The 16534-nt window shown below is 44.2% G+C and overlaps 1 long non-coding RNA gene across 1 annotated transcript; it reads right to left on the bottom strand.

Moving 5' to 3' along the window:
* Nucleotides 1–13557: 13557 nt before the first annotated feature.
* On the bottom strand, nt 13558–16169 carry LOC119301416. The gene is made up of 2 exons (XR_005147041.1): nt 15714–16169; nt 13558–15641 (listed from the first exon to the last, which is right to left on the bottom strand). It is a non-coding gene; the product is annotated as an uncharacterized LOC119301416 (long non-coding RNA).
* Between the last annotated feature and the right edge of the window lie 365 nt (nt 16170–16534).

Genomic DNA, 16534 nt, shown 5'->3' with positions numbered 1-16534 from the left:
CTTTCACATTTAAAAAACAAAAAATAGTGGTTGATGAGCTCTGTGTGTCTCCGGTAAGCAGCAACTGCCTATTGTCCTTAGTGACGACCCCTCTCCAGTTGCTGCAGCCACCGCCCCACATGTCATGGTTCGTAAGCCACCTCTCTTCCGCATCTATATCTTTTGTTGGAATTGTGGTGTTCCTAAGTGGATCCGAAGCAAGAGGTGGAAAATGTGAACGGCGGCGATAATATGATGGTCTTTGTTATTGAGAAAACGCAAAAGTCTTGCGTTTCGATTCGTTGATAGAAGAAGAGTTTGTACAAGCTCACCTACGAGCACACTTGATGTTACACCACAACGTCACTAAACACTAGCTGTATCAGGAGCCGCGAGCAACGCAGCTAGGCCGCTCGCGCCCGCAGTCGCCCAATGCTTGACTTCCGTCCTAATCGTTTCAAGGAGGCTGGATAGGCTGAGTTGTGCACCGTCAAAGGTGGTCGCATTGCGGTGCTGTTTGATTTGAACCAATGTTCAGCCTACCAAATATTTGGCTAGCTAGAACTTTGGTCAAGGTTTGGCTTGGCTTGCCTATGATTTGGCTGATATTGTCACAAAGACGAATTAGACATGATAAGTCTGCATGGATACATGCCAAAATTTTGACAATCATCCAAACAAGTACTAAAATTTTGGCTATGACCATTTTTTTTTTCGAACCATGCAACAGAACTGCATGTGACAATATAGAAGAAAAGAGATACAAAGTCTTAGAGTACAATGACGACCCAACAACAACAAGAAAAAGGCAAAAAAACTAAGATACAAGCGATCGTAGGTGAAGAACGACCTCAGGTATTTAGCGCCCACTTTAGACCAGTTGAGTGCGTCGCCTTTGATTTTGTCCAAGATACGATCAATTGAGCTTTACCAAATATTCTATTGTTGCGCTCATTCCAAATTGTCCAAACCACTATGACATTTTTTTTGATAGAGTGGACTCCCTTGAGTCATTCACCAATGGGGCGTGATTTTTTTAAAAGATCAGCCAGATCGCAAGCCGTCAGATCTGCCGCATAGAGCGGCCGAGCGCGCCTTGATCATTGCAACACATGCATTATTGCAGAATTATTTCTGCAACACAAGTCTTGTTGCAGATTTTTCTTGAACTACTCTTTCATTGCAATTTTTTTTCAACTCGGGTTTTGTTGACTTTTTTTGCAACTATGGTCTTATTGTAGAAAATTTCTGCAACAGAGGTTTTGTTGCAAAACATAAACCCATTGTAGACCATTGCAATATTGCATATGTTTCAGAAGCATAGTCCCTGTTTCAAAAACATAGCCCTGTTGCAGATATGCGTTCGATGAAGGATGGTATGCGGTCTTTCATTTAGACGTGTGTCATGCAGGGAAGGTGATGAACGTGGCCAGTGTGATCCGTCGGATGATGGTAGGTGTTTCCCTTCACCAATTAGCGCACCTCACAATTATTGTATTTTCTAACAGAACACAATTACAGATGTTTACACATATGCATTTACATTTATACGATGTACACTTATTTTTATGAGTATCTTTGAAATATTGAGCCGGCACAACATTGAAATTGACGAAGTAACGACAGGCGTCTAGTAGTGGATAGGGCGTTGTATGTTCACTCTAGTACTCTACAAGTTACATTATACGTTGATTTGACAAATATAATGCCAACTTTTGCATGTACAACAACTTACAATCAAGTCGAGCAGTACATAGTATCCGAGCCTACACCAAATAAACATGCATACACAAGTTTTAACGCCCCAGACTGGGGTATGTCACCGTCAAAGAATCAATGAAACCACAGCCAGACTGGGGTATGTTCACTCTGTTAAAGTCTACTCTAGAACCGGCGGCCGCTGCACCTGCTGCCATTCTGCCGCCGTTCGGACCTCGCCCGCAGCACGGACAGCTGCGCCTCCCACACGTCCCTCGCGAACCCATCTGCCGGCGGCCTCGCCGACGCCCGGCCCGTCCTGAGCTGAGCGTCGTACTGCACCCTCGTGGCAGGGTCGGACAGCGTCTCGTAGGCGCGCTGGAGCTCGACGAAGAGCTCCGTGGACTCGGCCCGGCGCGACGGCGGGCACACGTCCGGGTGGTACTGCAGCGCCAGCCGGCGGTACGCGCGCTTGACCTCCTCCGCGCCCACGTCCGCCGAGTGCTCCAGGGACAGCACCTTGTAGTAGTCGCCTCTGCTCGGCGAGCGGACACCCGCGCTCGCGGCCGCCGCCGCCTTCACCCTGCAGTTGCAGTGTCCGCTCCTCCGGCCAAAGCCGGCGCCGAAGCCAGCAGGCTTGCCCGCGCACCTCAGCGCGGCGGAACTGGAGCTGGCGGTGTTCATGGATGGCTAGCCGGTGAAACAGAGGAGGAGGAAGAAGAAGAAATGTCTTGCTGGTCAGGTGATCTTGATCAGGGCGAGCTGCGCTGTGGCGGATGGTGATGTTGGAGAATGAACGGAGATACCGATAATATATAGGCGAGTGGAAGCCGATCGCGGATGAGACAAACGAGGCGTGCCGTTGGTTGCTGTGCGCGTGCGTTTGTTGCACGGGCGCCCGCGGTTATTAACGTCGCCGTCGCCGGCGATGGAGCCGCAGTGCAACTTGCAAGGTGGTGGTGGACCGGTGAAATGGCGCCTTGCGGGGCCGGGGGACATGCTGGGCCGGGCGGTAAGGTTTAAACGTTAATTCTTTTTTCAGGCCGCTGTTTAAGCGTCAGTTTCTTCGGGAAAGTTCGACGAAGGTGCGCGCCATCAGTTTGTATGCATGGTGTCATGGTGACGATCGAAGAAGCGCCCGGCCGTGTGCACTGTGCACCAGCCATAATTTAAGGTGGGCTGAGGCGAGGCTGCCCCTGCCTGACTTTCCTACCTTCGCCTCGATGGTTCACCCCCAACCTCCGCTTCGCGGCCGGCCGGAGCCGGCCGCCGCCTGATTTTTCATCGTCGCCGTATGGATCTTGGGGACCAATGCAACAAATGATAAAACTACTGGCTGTGAGATGGCGGTATAAGTTGAACGGTCGGCCAATGTCTTATCTTGTGAAATTCACATGACACATGGCGCGGTGAACATGACTTCAGTCGACCGTTTTCAGAAGAAAAAAAATGTATTTAGTCGACCTACACGGCTACAGCTAACCAGAATTAGGTCACCCAGGTTCAAAACAAAGGTCACCCCAAGGCGAATTACCAGCCACAAAACTCGTATTCTAGAAGATAAAAATGATTGCTTAACTTATAGTATAATGCTGAAAAAGAGTTAGTCAAGGCCAACTAAGCAGTTGGTTTCTACACCAAGGTGCATGTCCTATAGCATTAAACTCACCTAGCTAGCGAGAGAGGATTTGTGGCACGCAGGTCTCACATCACACAATCCTCGGGTGTGCTTTTATTTTTGGCTTCTAATTTTCAAACTTTTTTATCTTTTAAATGAAAAGTCCAAATTAAGTTATGCTTTCATATTCATGTTGCTCGTGACGAGTGCGTTCAAATTAAGTTATGCAGTTGGGCAGGGCTTGGCAGGTGCGTGCCCCTGCACCCGCGTGTCCCTGTGAATTTGCGCTAACTAATGGATGCATGGCCAATTCGTCGGTGGGTATCAACAACTCTTTTGATGACTACCATTTCTGTTTGCTATTTGGCACAACATGCGAATTTTTTTCCGAAACAAGGCAAAAAGGTTGCCATTTTCATTAAATAAGGAAAATGATTTGTGACAAAGCCCAACAGAAGGGCAAGAAGAAAAGGTCATCACTCTTGTAGCATTACAAAACCCAAGTGCTTAGCGTGCACGAGCGCCCACAATCTAATTTGCTCTTTGATGTTGTGCATGAGGACCGTGGAGGGAGACGCGGTGTTGCAGAAGACCCTCGCACTGCGCTCCTTTCAGAACTCCTAGGATATCAACATTAGCATGAAGGACATGGACTTTCTCGAATGGCCTCTAGCTTGGGCGGCTCCCCACTGTTGTAATCTATAGATCGTGTAGGCTAGGGATACGGGATAGATCGATCTGTACATACACTTCTCCTTGGCTCGAGGAGGCCGCCGTGTCGGTCATGGTGGCGAGTGGGCGGCGGCGGTGAGGAGGCAGTGGCGGCGACGGAGCTTCCCATCGCTTCAGTGCCTCCCTCTGGATCGGATAGGGTTAGGAGTGGGGAACAGTGGCGGTGACGAACCTCGTGTCCTGTGCCCCTGATCCCCACCTCCTCTTTATAGCATTGCACGACAGGGGCCCACCAGCCTTCCTTGGGCTGGACGCCCCCGATCAGGGCGTGGGTCAAGAGCCCAATGAGCCGTTGGGCCCATTGGTGGAGAGATCAATCTAACATTCTCCCCTTTGATCTCATCATATACTTTTAACTTTTATACTTTGAAATAACTCTTTTCAAAGTACTCGTTCCATCACTGATTTGCATGTAGAGCATGTCTCATCATCACGGTTCATTCCCGATAGAATCAACACCTACAACGCACTCCTCTGTTTTGAAACAGATTCTTTAACCTTGGGCCCTTTTATTGTCCGGAAATGTTAGACTATACCATAAAACCCATGTCTACTGTGTGTTCTCCGAACACACTGGGCGGTAAGCCTTTAATAAGCAGATATGCAAATACTTGTCTGTTGCTTTCATGCTCCAAGCATTTCAACATAATTCCGGACTTTCTCCTTAACAACGTATAACTTTGTGTCAATGTGTTTGGCATCAACACTTGACTCGTTGTCATAGGAGCGAAAGACTTAAAATAGTTATCGCTGTTGTCAACCATTATCAACTCCGGGTACATGTCTCCTTAACCATTTTGCATGTCCCTCAGCCTCATATCAAGCTATAAATATCTTTGCATCACATTGATGATAATTGTTTCATTCTTTGGAGCTTTTCCACAAAAAAACCTCCAAGTATGAAAGTTAGCGACAATTGTGGATTTCGCTATACATTTCACAAGTCATGTCTTTGTACTAACAATCTTTTGAGAGCACTTATTTCTTTCAGCATGAGGCCGATATCTTTGACTCCATTCCAGTGATCTATATATGGACTAGACATTGCCAAAACAACCCGGATACGTGAACTGTCTCAGGGTAATGTATTGAGCTTCCAACAGCTAAAGCATACGGCACCATATCCATTTTCAATCTTTTCTCATCAACTTTTGGAACACCATAGTTTCCAGTTCTGTTACCCTTGACTATAAGAACAGGCGTAGGTTTTCTCGCATGCATACTTTAGAGACCTTTCTAAGCATGTCCATGCGACATTACTAATACCCCTTTTTATTCTTTTCTTGGTGAATCTCGATAATTATAACGAGAGACACTCTACTGAGAACATTTGTTTGAACTTTGAGAACAAAAACTTCTTTTCTTCTCCTGCAGTAGATTGACATGACCACTAGCAAGCAGGACGTCATCCACATGCACAGGGTTATGAAATGAATTTCCCATTCTATAACTTTATACAAACACAATTGTCCTCACATTTCTTTAACCCAAAACAACATTTGATTGCTTTAGTCCATAAAAGACTTCTTCAGGCAGTATCCCCTGTGTTCTTTACTTTCATCTGATGTAACTCAGATCATAATATCTTTCATCTGATGTAACTCAGATCATGATGTGCTACCAACACTCATTGTAATCTATTCAGTGCAAAACACACAAAAACCTTTTGATTTAAGTCGTGTTTTACACCTTTACGTATTTCCTTTGGAGTCAGATTGTGCTTGTAGACTCTTTACAGCCTACTGTTTTGGCTCCATTGGAAATTACTCATCAGTCCCAAACATCGTCGGGATTCACTAATTTCATTTCATCTCACATAGTCTCTTATCATTTAGATAAGCAAACACTTCTCAAAACTCGAATGAGCACTTTAAATGAGGTGGGATCAACCTCCATTTGAATTTCACTAACACAGACTTTATAGTAATCAGAAGTATCTGATTTTCTCATTCCTTGAGACCATCAGTGTCTCAGGTACTGGCACTTCTTTCATATGGGGCTGTTGTTGCTCTGTCATTGCCAAGAGGAAAATTAATTATATAGTCTTTCATTTCCAAGAGGCAACAAGTTTTACAGGGACCTGTGTCACAAGATCCATGTGTACTCATTCATCCTTTATAGAGCTAACATCAGGTGTTGTATAGGTCATACAACATGCTCCCCCTGATTACTCCATCTTCACTAAAAATGGAGTATCTTTAAACTTTATTATTTGGGTTTATTCTGCTAAAACTTTCTTCTTTATGATACTTTTAAGCACCATCTTAGTATTCCTTAGTCTGCTTTCGAAATTGTAAAATATCCAGGAATACAACTATTTCTTTTCTTTAGGGGTATTAATATGACCGTCATACTCCCCGAGACGATCACATTCTTCATCACATTATCTAAAGTATAGGGGAGTTTCATCATTCTTAATTTATCTCATATATCTTTCTCCCCCTCGAAATGTGGCAAGAACTTTTCTACCACAATTTCGAAAAACCATTCATAACTCTTGTGAATGAGGAAACTTCGATTATCTACTTCATTTATCAGGAGTACTTTTTCCTTATTCCATTTCAGAAACTCAACAGAGTTCTTTATCATTAGTACTTTTGCAAGTCACACTTGCACATCATTCTTATCTTTAGGTTCGTCTGTAACTTTTATTCTCTTTGGATTTATTGAGTGCTTAATGACCGTTACACATAAGATGTACGGTCGATACTAGGAAAGCATAATAGCTACTCCATACTTTTCTCCCAGAGTGGAACATATTAAAAGCACATGCGTCATCATGTCTTTCTCCTGTCATACATGATAAGTCTGAGAAAATTTCTGCCGCCATATGGATTACGCAGGGAATTTTCCCACACTTTTCCTGCCATGCGGGTTTTATCATAATCATCTTTTCCCGCCATGCGGGTAATTCCAAGGGACATACATGCCGGAATTGGCTCTTTTGACTGCATATTCAATCATCAAATTCAGAAATAAATCCGAATGCTCTTTGACACACATGTTTGATCCGACGTTGGTCAAATTAAACACGCATGTTGCTTGTTTTATTTCAAATCATGTTATCTGAAAAACCTTCTTCATAGAGAGTACATGAAAGACATTCGTCAACCAAGACTCTCAATGATCTATCTCTTTTCTTTTGAAGCCATTCTTTAGAGAGAACATACTCCCTCACGTTATGACCTTTCTTGGTCATCTTTCGGGTCACAAGTAACCAACCATTCGCTTTCACGAATGAAAGCATGAAAAACTTTTAGTCTGAGAAAACTTAGCAAATAATCAACAATAATGAGCATAAAAATAACCCTATGTTGGTCTGGTTAAAAAATATGCACATTAAACTTTTGCAAAACTTCCTTTTTATACTCTAAATCATCGTTGTGGTAGAATTAGAATAAACTTATTCTTCTACATTAATTCCATATCACCGTTGGGCGGAAATGGAAATAATGCATATAACTCATAAACAATGTGATGATAGTATTTCTATTAAACTACTTTGCTCGGAAATAATCATCATCATCAACTTTATTGCAGCAGAAGCAAGAAATATACATTTCTCTAGTTCAAGAGCATTTCTTTATCCTTAACTGTTCTCTGAAAATTGATCACTATGATACAGAATTTATCAGAGATTTAAGCTTTGAACATAAGACTCATAGAATTATAGTACTGTTATCAACAACGTTGGTCAGAAAATAACAATACCATATTTTAACGTAAAAACATATCTTTCTTTTGTCATAGCAGAGATTTCACCCACAGGGGAAAAACAATGCTAAGATCAATTCTTCCAACTAAATTTTCCCGTTGGTTCCAATTTAATTGGAGGATAAAACTTTTACTTTGCAGCGGAAAACATGAATAAAAAATTCATGAACTTTTATTCTTTTCAGAAGAATTTTCTTTTTCCTTTTAAAATGTTAAAACTTTCATTTATTTGCAGCGGAAAACATGAATTAAAAAAATCATGAACTTTTTGCTTTTCAGAAGCATTACTTTTACTTTTCTATTTTCTAAACAAAATATTTCTCGAAATAATTTGAATAAAAAACTGTATTATATATGCCCAAAAAAATGGACAGAAAAAAAACAAATAAAACCGGCAACTCAGCGTGGCCTCGGCCTAGCGCGAGCCGCTGCTGGCTTCGGCCCAGCCGAGACGCAGGCGAGGCGCAGCGCACGCGGCCAGCCAATGGCCCGCGCGGACAACCTGCGGCCTGCCCAGCGAGCGCGATGCGGGGTGGCGCTGCCTCTCCCTTTCGGCCCAATGGCCCGCTCCGCTCTAGGGTTTTGATCTGGTCCGTCCGTGGGGATCCTACAGCCACGCGCGACTTTCAGTTGGTCAAAACCAGTCCGCAGACGCCTCTCTGCCGAAACCCTAGCCACGCTGTTCTCTCGTCGGGATCTCGCGGGCGGCGCAGAGAGGGGCTCTGCCCCGGCCGCCAGCAACGGCGGCGGATGCCAGTGTGCCGGCGAGCCTCTCCTTCCTCTCCCTTTGCTTTTCTCCCTCTTCTTTCTCCTGTGGCAGAGAGAGAGCAGCGAGGTCGAGCCCTCCTGTGATCCACTTCGCACTCGCGATCCTCTCTAGCCGTCTGGCATCCGCACGAGGCACCTTGTCGGCCGCCGACGCCGGCTTACACCATCGCGCCGCGCGAGACCCGGCCACTTTCTCTTCTTTTTCCTTCGGTTCCTGTCCATGTCCTGTGGCAGAGCGAGGGAAAGAGGGATGCAGATGCGCCCTCCTCTGTTCCCCTGTGCGCCCGCGGTCGGCGGCCTGCCGGCAACGGCGGGACCCCACAACGGCGAGCCTTCCCCCTCCCTTCTTTCTTTTCCACGAGAGAGAGACAGAGAGGCGTAGTGAATCCCCCTCCTTTTACTTTTCTAGCGAGATAAAACGGAAGAAGGAGCGCGACCACTTTGCGCCGTGGTCATCCTCCTCGTCGGTCGCGCGTCCTCCCTTGCGGCGAGCGCGCCGCCGTCGAGGGATTTGGTCGCGGTGCTTACCTCCTCCCCCTTTTTTTTGTTGTCTTCTTTTTTTTCTTTTCCGGCGAGCATTTGATAGCTCCGGTGGTTCTTCTTCCGGACGCCTCGGCTTGCCGATGCACGTCCGAATCGAGAGGAACGGCGCGGCCTTGCGGCGGCGTGATTACTTTGCCCTTTTGCCCCTCTTGTTCTTTTAGGGTTAGGGTTCATGGGGAGAGGGAAAACTTTTTGTGATTTCCGTGTATTTGCTTTTGGTTTGATCTCTACCCGGAAACCGATGCCTTCTCCTTGCATCTGATACCATTGTTGTAATCTATAGATCGTGTAGGCTAGGGATACGGGATAGATCGATCTGTACATACACTTCTCCTTGGCTCGAGGAGGCCGCCGTGTCGGTCATGGTGGCGAGTGGGCGGCGGCGGCGGTGAGGAGGCAGTGGCGGCGGCGGAGCTTCCCATCGCTTCAGTGCCTCCCTCTGGATCGGATAGGGTTAGGAGTGGGGAACAGTGGCGGTGACGAACCTCGTGTTCTGTGCCCCTGATCCCCACCTCCTCTTTATAGCACTGCGCGACAGGGGCCACCAGCCTTCCTTGGGCTGGACGCCCCCGATCAGGGCGTGGGTCAAGAGCCCAATGAGCCGTTGGGCCCATTGATGGAGAGATCAATCTAACACCCACCACTCATTGACGCTACCTATCGAGCTCCGTTCCTGGGGTTTGATATCCAGAAGGCCAAGCTAGTCAATAATGTCACACCAAACTCTCACCAAGAAGCGGCCGTGGCACAGAGATGAGTCGAAAGTTTTTTGGATTTGCTTACAAAGAGGACACGGCTGGGAAAAGCACTTTGAACTTTGCTCGAATGACAAATTAACAATGAATAATGTTGATTCATCTTCTGCATATTCTATGAGATTCGGTGGCTGCATTTAGATAGTGAAGGCCGGCAATCTTCATTAGTCAGTCACGGGTTCAGGTTTGCTTGCCGACCCTCTAACTAGAAATATGCGGCTTCCTATGTATAGTAGAATATCTACCTTGCTAGCTTACCTAAAGCTTGGCCAATATGTAAGACAAGAGTGACGATAAGATGCAAACCAGATCGTATCCGCATACGTTGCATTTGCAAAATTAAAAAAAAATGATAATCCTAGTGCATGAATGATGTGTACCATGGATGCGATCCAGCCAGATACAGGCCTCCTCACCAAAAGCTCAGTCTTGTCGTGTCCCGCCGCAAATCGACATGCTCGACGTGATCAAGAGCTTATATTGACTATTTCCCTCCGGAAAACGAGAGAGCTTAATTGACTATTTGTATCCCTCATGCGTAGGTTATAGTGTTTATGCGCACACTGGTTTCATACTTGGACTTAGCCTTCAACCTAGAAGAGTTGGTGTTGAGGCATCTTGAGCCTCAGTGGCATTGTGGTTCTTTTTATATTTTATATCTTTAGTACCATTGTGCTTGTGTCATGGTGGTTTTCTGCATTTGCAGTATAGTTTACAGACCGGAAGCCGATCTCTTTTGTGGTTGTATCATTTGAATACTAAGCGAAAATCAATAAAAGATTATATTTATAAGGAAAAACTTGTCTATGACTTGAAAATAATTTGCTTCCGAAAAGGAGAATAACCTCCGGCCTCTGCATCAATCGACGCATGCATACAACTGACTTGAAAATAACTGGGGAGCAATAGTCTTGTTATGCGCTTGGTGAAAATGAAATGCAATGGAGATGCCAGCATCGAAAATTCAACCATGTTCATCCACGTACGTTCATACATCATTATCGGAAAATAAATAACGCTTATATATCAACCGATGCAGAGACATGGTGCTATCCTTTTAAAAAAGTCCTTAAACTAACTGTGAAACTGAAATAGCCGGCTCACCGAGTCCTTACTAGACTCCTAGCCATGTTCTATATCTGAGCAGAAGGGTAGGCATTAATCTTCGATGCCCTAGGAAAAGCCGGTCTGGTTCCGCAAATAATGGTGCTTGTTCCCCTTCCATTCCATGCAGGCCAAGCCTTTGTTATATAGTCCATAGTTAACCTTCAGAAATGAAGAAATGGGTGGGTATTTTGAGAGAGTAGCTTTCAGGGCAGCTGCACCTCTCCTTGTTGTGGATTTCTAGAACTCTATCAAATAGAGAACCTGAAGCTTCATTTCCTTGCTTGCCTGAGCCCTTGACCATCAACCATAAAGGCACACATTTTTAGAAGGGATGAGAATTGCTTACGTGCTTGTTAGGCTGTTTTAACTTGCTTGGCCATGTCAATCCAGACTGAAGTTAAATATGTTTCTTATCCCAGCAAAAAGAAAAATGGGGGTGCGACGAAGCAATGTTTATCGGACACGAGTATCTGATTGCTAGTACAATGGGACCTCTTATCTGAACACCGATTATAACAAGGAAAGGAAGATAATGTTTGCAGCGCTGCACTTGCCCGCGTCGGGCGAGGGCTACGGACAACCAGGGAAAGAACGATAATCTTCACCCGTCATGGTCGATCCAGATCGTGTAAATTAAACCAGCAGCAACACAATTTTCGCGATCAAGGCCATTCAGATTCGCCTCCTTTGGTTTAGAGGAATTTCATAGGAATTCTAGAGGATAGAATTTTTATAGGATTTTTTCCTTTAGAGCCTTTTGGTTCATAGGAATGAATTCCTATTCCTACATAGGATTGGTTCCTATCCTTCAGATTTTATAAAAAAATAAAAAAGAGCCTAGACTCAATGGAAAAATTCCTTTGGTGTCAATCAAATGACATCTTGTTTTCTATTCCTACTCATAGGATTTGAGATACATGTCATCTCATTTCTTACAAGATTCCTATCCCTATGATAATCCTATCCTATGAATCAAAAGAAGACCACCCGCACATGGGAGCATGTACTAGTATTTGGTGGCTGCAGACATTCATGCATTGAAAAAACACAGTTGACACTTGACAGTGAAGGGCCGGCAACCTCCATACCTGCATGAACACGCATTTGCTAGCTAGTTTTCCCGTCAGTTTACTTCGTCTCCGTGAATTACGCGTTAGCTGCATACTCCTCGCTGAAGTCTACTCAACGTACTCTGAACCAGTACGTCCGTCCGTCTCCGTCCAGTGCATAAGACAAAGTGCACGGCCAGTCGACCAGATTCACACACACCGGACATATTTTACTTGCAACAACTGACGCACGAATGCTCCATTGACCGACGATCGATCGGTAGGTATATTTTGTTTTGTACGAGACTCTATAAAAGATAATTGCTTGAAAGTTTCACGAACCGGTAGGTGTGGCCTGCGTGTTTTAAGTTTTGCTTGTGCAGCTGACCAGATCAAATGCTCCTACTACCAGGAAGGCCGTGTCATGTGAGAAGGGGCAGGTACGGATAAATAGACCCTGACAAATGTGTGTTCAAAGGTAGATAGCACAATGCAAATCAAGGACTGCCAAAAGGTTCGGTCTTTTGACTCTTTTCTGCCGTGATCGATCAAGTCTAATTCAATTGCTTAGAGCTACAAAAAGAGAAATCTAATATGCTTGTGAAGACTAAAACCTTGCTGGTTTCCCGCCGGACTCCTTGGAATCTGAATGTTCCCTGTTGATCTAAAGTGGCTGAATGTTAATTCTCACTTTTATCTTCTTCTTTTTTTGCGGGAATCATAGGGCATTTATTCCAAGGTTATAGAATTACAATCTTCAACGACTAACTCACTAACACACGGAGGGGGATGGTTTAGCCAGCAGTGCTATCCCCGTTCCGTACAAATGTCTCTAAACAATGTGCAACTCTATTCTAAAAGCGAGAAATTTTTACCGGAACAACTACCCTATCATTTATGGAACGTTTAATCTCAGTAATCAAATGACCATATGCCGATCTGTCCAGAGAATCATACGTGAGCACTTTAAGAGCAACTGTGCAATCGGATTGAAGTTGTATAGGTAAGCTTGATCTTTCAAGTTCCAAGAAGAGCCCTTCTATCATTGCTTGGATTTCCGTTTTTAAGGCATCATTGCAATGGAAGAGTCTTTTATATGCTGCAAAGATCATCTTGCCGTTATTATCTCGTAAAATCATCCCTGTGCCAGCCTTACCATCATGTGCGTAGTAAGAACCATCGACCGAAAAGGCGACCCAACCCTGAGTTTGGTTCGGCCATGGTGTGTTTGCGGGAGTAGCAGCCTCAGACGCCAGATTATTCGTCACCACGTCTAGGGCCATTGAAGATTTTTCCTTTGATAATTTCTTCTACACTGAATGAAATTTGGCAATACGAATTATAGTAGCTACTCAGAAAAGAGCATGACACCTCCACACCTGGTATAGATTTCCCAATGTGAAAGTTCACTAGTGGTTGGGGCGCCACCTGGTGGCGCCTCTTGAGGCAAAATTGTGCGCACCAGTCAAGCTTTCGTATTTGTTAATGTCTTATGACAACATGTGTAATTCAGCCAAAAAAAAAGTCATCCAGATGAGCATAGCGCTTCAAATATAAGACACGGTAAAAACTGCAGGAGATAAGTGTTCATTCATAAAGCAGAGCAAGCGTACTAGTTTCATAGATACTAAAAGGTGTTGTTTCATATATACAAACAGGTTTATTTAACAGAGAAGATTGTGAAGCAAAACAAGAATTGTAAAACGGCAAGACATTTCAATTCCGAGATTCAATTGACAGTGACCGACCAACTACGCATTGCAGTTTAGTGACTTGAGGGGAAAACCGATGTATTTTAGCCACAGAGAGACATTTCCTTGGAAGTTCCGACACGTTCGATGATCACCAATTGACTGCTTCCCAACCTGAAGCAAGAAAGAGAAGTACGACGAGTTTAGATAAGATGTTCATCATTATGAGTTTGATATCGGATGAGATAAAATACACACAAATCCATATCATAAAACAAAACAATTCCTAACAACAACAAAAAACGAACATGCATTGTAATTTTCCCTGCATAAATAAAATAACTATCCGAGCGTTAACCCAAAGTTCTGTATTGAAGCAGGTAGTCTAAAAATTTCGAGGCTATTTCCTGTAACATCATCAATTTCTGGATACAAGTGTAGAGCTGTAGAAGGAAAAAAAAAAAAGAAAATGAAGCAGATCTGCTGCTTCATTTATAAGTTTAAATAGTATGCATCATACCATTTCTATTTTTAATAGAATGTAGACCTTTCCCAAAATTGCATATTTGGTACAGTCTAGATGACAGCAAAACAATTATAAGACTACAGTCTATGCACATTTTAGTTTCTATTCATGAACACAGGTGAAATGTGTAACAATAACATATGGTTTCCTTCAACAGCTGATCTAAGTGTAACTCCTTCAGCTGCATACCACTAATCCATGTTTTGGGATCCTTATAGGAAAGAGCTGATGGTGTGGGAGATATACCACGCCGTTGAAGTATCAAGTACCAACATAATATGCGCAAACTAAGCATAGATGATGTTTATGATACAACAAATAAAAGACATAGATAAAGCCCTTGCATCCTGGGTTGTGGTAGACACATGATATATTGCTGAAACCAGCAATCATATACTATTTAGAAAATACACAACTTTATGAAAACAGAGAGAAACAATTGCAGAATTGAAACTCCTAATGTAGAGAAGGAAACTGTAAGCAAAGGCTATAATTAAATTACCCTGTGAAATCCCATTCTCCTGCCTTAGTTCCCTAGATTTCATTGTGACAATTAAACTCTCAGCTTGACATAAAAAGGACATGCCTCTCAGTTAGCTCGCAGATAAAGAATATTAACATTGATTTCTACTGTTTGATGCACACAAATAGGAAAAGGGGCATAGAAATGTGTAAAACTGCACATTTCAATGGAAAAAGAAACTTTAAATAAGTACTACCTTTAATTCTTAGTTCATCTGCATGCACATGTTAGAAAGTTAAAACAGAAACTCAATCCAACTAAATTGAATCTTTGAAAACAATGTCAATATTCCAATAAAAGAAACAGGGACCATTATATGAACTTTGCAGCAGTTATCTCTATATGATAGTAGCACTGAGGCCCATGAGCATTATACCTTCCCATCTTTTACCTTCATGCTGACAAATCACATTTTCTGTCAGCTATAATTAGTATGAATGTACCATAAAACAGAAGCAAGCTACCTTCAGTTAATTCAAAATGTTCTTAGCACTTAAGTAGTAAAAGTATGCTAGTAAGTACCAGATACCAAGTGAGTCAATGACAATCTGCCCATGGAAGTTGTCTGGGAAAACTTATCTGTTATCAAACAACATTATAAAATTCACAAGCTGAGATGAACAACCTGAGACAAACAACATTAGAAAATTCCAGCAGTGTGAACAACAAACACATGAAACAGATATGATCAGACATAGCTCCTACTAACTTTTGTTTTTCATTTAGGAAACAATATAACTGAAAGCACACGATGACACGGATAACCAAAATAAACTAAAAATCGAGGGAAACATGTGATCATCAGTAGTGATAGAGAGGGAGAAAGGGAGAAGGAATCCCATTTTCTCAAAGTCCTCGCTTGATTTTCTGATGAACTATCTTCATTCTTGTTTTTTTTTTTGCGGGAACTATCTTCATTCTTGCTATAGATGAACATTCTGCTAGTGAAGAACAAAATAACATAAGCACATTTGCAGGGAGGAGAAGAAAAGAAGTGTATAGCCAAGCACCTATTGTGGGCTCCAACATCCATGGCCTCCAACCTCTTAATCCCTCCTCTTTGTCCATGCGCAAGCCGGCGACTGCACGAAGTGCGCTTCCAGTAGTCCTCCATGGTCTGCTACACCACGGCAGAAACAGAGGAGAATAAGCAAAGGAAGAGAAATACAAGGGATGAGAAAGGAAAGGAGCTCCCTGCACGCAAGGTTAGTGGTGGCGGATCTTGTCGTGCTCCGATCTGGTCTAGGTAGCAATGACCAACAATTACGGGAACTCGTCGCCGGGCACACCAGCCGACGTTGGTTCGTCCACCCAGTCGAGGTTGTCGACGAGGCCACCCCCGTGAGGCCACCGTCACCGTCCCCATGGGTTGCAGGGCCTCCATCGCTGACGGGAGGGGGATGTCGCGGCGTGGGGCAACGGAGAAAGGGGAGAGCGAGCGAGACGAGGAGGTTGCGTGGGATCAAGGAGGAGGTAGTATTTTCTATTTTTTTTAGATAGAGGGGAGGTTGTATCTGGGCAAAGGCCTACTGTACGTTGACATCACATCCCACCCATCGCCATCTCCGACGCCCCACGGGTCAGTGAACCGCACTGCTGCACACGCACACGAGCGCGGTAACCGGCGCTGACACCGCTGAGGACGAGGTCGAGGTTAATATTACAAGCACAACAAAGCAAACACACAAAGAAATTGACAATGGGCCCGGAGAAAAACAAGGGACCACCTGCAGCTACTGAACTCGGGTGCGCACGAGGTGACGCGAACCGGCGGCTTCGCACGCCCCAAGCGCAGAGCGAACCAGCGCCTTCCAACTGGCCACGCACCACA

This window comes from Triticum dicoccoides, chromosome 5A (assembly GCF_002162155.2).
Source record: "Triticum dicoccoides isolate Atlit2015 ecotype Zavitan chromosome 5A, WEW_v2.0, whole genome shotgun sequence".
Taxonomy (NCBI): domain Eukaryota; kingdom Viridiplantae; phylum Streptophyta; class Magnoliopsida; order Poales; family Poaceae; genus Triticum; species Triticum dicoccoides.
This window is presented reverse-complemented; position numbering and strand designations above follow the sequence as displayed.